Raw genomic sequence first — 2770 nt, forward strand, 5'->3', positions numbered from 1 at the left:
AGAGGCTGTGTCAAGAGTCAAGGAAAGATGGGCGGTGGCTTGCACTTGGGAGAAACTTGCAGTGGAGTTGGATAGATGGAGTGAAATTTGAAATACACTTTTAAGGTAGATATTTCTAACCACTTGCTGTTGGAGTGGATGTGGGAGGGAGTGAGGGAAAAGAAGGAATTGGGTGGGACTCAATATAACTTTTGAATGGCCCTATTTCTGGCACAGTGCATTGCCCACAGGAGGAACTTCTCGGGAGCTTGGCTGCCTTCTGGTACATTGGCTGGTTAGTTAGTTATATGGACAGTTGACTGATTGGATAGTTGGTTGATTGGATGGGTGGACAGATGGATGGATGAATGGATGGATGGATGGATAAAAGGTAGTTGGTTAACAGGTGGACAGGTAGTTGACTGGTTGGGTGAGTGGCTAGACAATTGGATGAATGAATAGGTGAATAAATGGTTGGTTGATGGGTGGTGGGTGGGTGGGTAGTAGAGAAGTTGGTTTATTCATTGACTGGTTTAATGTCTTCCCTGTTCACTGCACAAACCTCTCCTTCCAGAATCCGTGACACCCAAGCAACTCCCTTGAACCTGATTTCCTGCTCTGACCAACACCCAGCACCCACCATTTTACCCCAATTCTCCCTATTTCCCCCAGGGCCCTGCATCCTCAGGATCTTCCAGGACTATTGAGGGACCAATGGTGAGTGCCAGGTCCTGGGAGGTTTTCAGTGCAGTAGATGGGTTTACATAGTGGACATGGCTCAGGCTGAGTCCCAGCTTTGCTTCTTAGTGGCCATCTGGCCCATCACTCTACCTCAGCTCCACTTTACCAGAGAACATCTGGCCCACCTACTCACAGGGTCATGAAAATCAAATGAGAAGACTTGGTGTGAGGGTTTTCAACAGATGTCAGGGATTATCCATATTATCCCGCCATGGCAGTTAAGAAGCAAGGGTTTCCTGCCTGGATCGGGCATCTCCCAAGTTCTAGGCCCTTTGGTCTTCTTCACTTGCTGCTGCCCTCACATCAGCTGGATTTGTACCTGAAACTCAGACCTCTGCCTTGGTAGTAATCAATGCTTCCTTGGCCCGCCCTTCTCTGCCTTGGATACCTTACTCTTTACTGTCTCAACATCCATCACTCACAGGCCCCATCCTGATTGTACCTTAGACAAAGCTCCTACAATGCCATCTGCCCTCTGGTTATGCATTTGAAAATTAAAATTGTCCCCAAGCTCAAGATCTCAAGCCCAGCCCAAATATCGGGCATCTCCCAAGTTCTAGGCCCTTTGGTCTTCTTCCACTTGCTGCTGCCCTCACATCAGCTGGATTTGTACCTGAAACTCAGACCTCTGCCTTGGTAGTAATCAATGCTTCCTTGGCCCGCCCTTCTCTGCCTTGGATACCTTACTCTTTACTGTCTCAACATCCATCACTCACAGGCCCCATCCTGATTGTACCTTAGACAAAGCTCCTACAATGCCATCTGCCCTCTGGTTCTGCATTTGAAAAGTAAAATTGTCCCCAAGCTCAAGATCTCAAGCCCAGCCCAAATACATAAGGTATAAATAAGTGTGCATGTGTGAATGAGGCCTCACTGATTTTCTAATCTACCTTTTGGCTAGGTATATTAGTTAGCTGTGCTGCATAACCAACCACCCAAAAGGTAGTGGCTTGAAACAGCAAACACACACTAGTTCTCATGAATCTGTGGTTGGCCAGCAGTTCTTTTGGTCTGGGAGGCACGGCTGGGGCCAGATGGTCTAGCATAGTTTCACTCATATGTGTGGGACTGCTAGGAGGATGCGGACTCTATTCACATGGTCTCTCATCCTCAAGAAGTCAAGCCTGTTTTCCAAAAGATGGCAGATAAGTTCCCAGCAGCAAGAGAGCACAAGCCCAATGCACATGAACATAAGACAGCACACGCATTTGCTGTCTGCTGGCTAAGGCAAGTCACACAGCAAAGCACAGAGTCAATCTGAGAAGGGACCGTACAAGGGCATTGACATAGGAGGCATAATTTACTGAAGGTCATTAATGCAGCAACCTACCGTGCTAGGTAACTGGCATGACTAGGTGACTGGGCCCACATTCCATAAACTCTTCCAGGAAGCAGAGCACTGAAGACCACCAGGGAAGTCAGGGAGGTCAAGAAGCAGCTGGCTGAGAGCTGTGAGGTCTGGCCAAATCCTGAGAAAGGAACTGGAACTTTCTATCAACATGACCCCAAACACACCAGCTTTCACCTCTGTATTAGTCAGCTATTGACACATGATGCTGCATAACAAACAACCTTAAAATATCAGTGCCTTGCAATACATACTCAATTTTCATGCTTGCAGGTTTGTGGGTCAGTTGGGGTTCAGTCATGTTTAAGGCTCAGCTGGGGTTGGTTTCTTTTACATGTTTCTTTCTGGGGTTTAAACTGAAAGGGTCATGGCTACCCACGGCACACACTTCTCACAACAATGCAGAAGTACAAGAAAGAAAGCCCAACTGTGCAATCACATTTCAGTCTTCTGCTCACATCACATCTGTGAACATTCCATTGGCCCAAGCAAGTCACATGGCTAAGCACAAAGACAAAAGGTGGGGAGGTTCCCCCATCCACCATGAAACCATGGCAAGGTGTAGATATGGAATGCTCCTATATGGAGGGGAGGAATTCAGTCCAACTTTTCAATCTGCCACAACCTGCCACCCTAGACCTCTTGACCTTTCCATCTCCCCCACCCCAGCTTCACCACTTCAAAGGTTGAGGTAATGAGTAG

The sequence above is a fragment of the Galeopterus variegatus genome, unplaced genomic scaffold (genome assembly GCF_000696425.1).
Source record: "Galeopterus variegatus unplaced genomic scaffold, G_variegatus-3.0.2 Scaffold681, whole genome shotgun sequence".
In the NCBI taxonomy this organism is placed as follows: domain Eukaryota; kingdom Metazoa; phylum Chordata; class Mammalia; order Dermoptera; family Cynocephalidae; genus Galeopterus; species Galeopterus variegatus.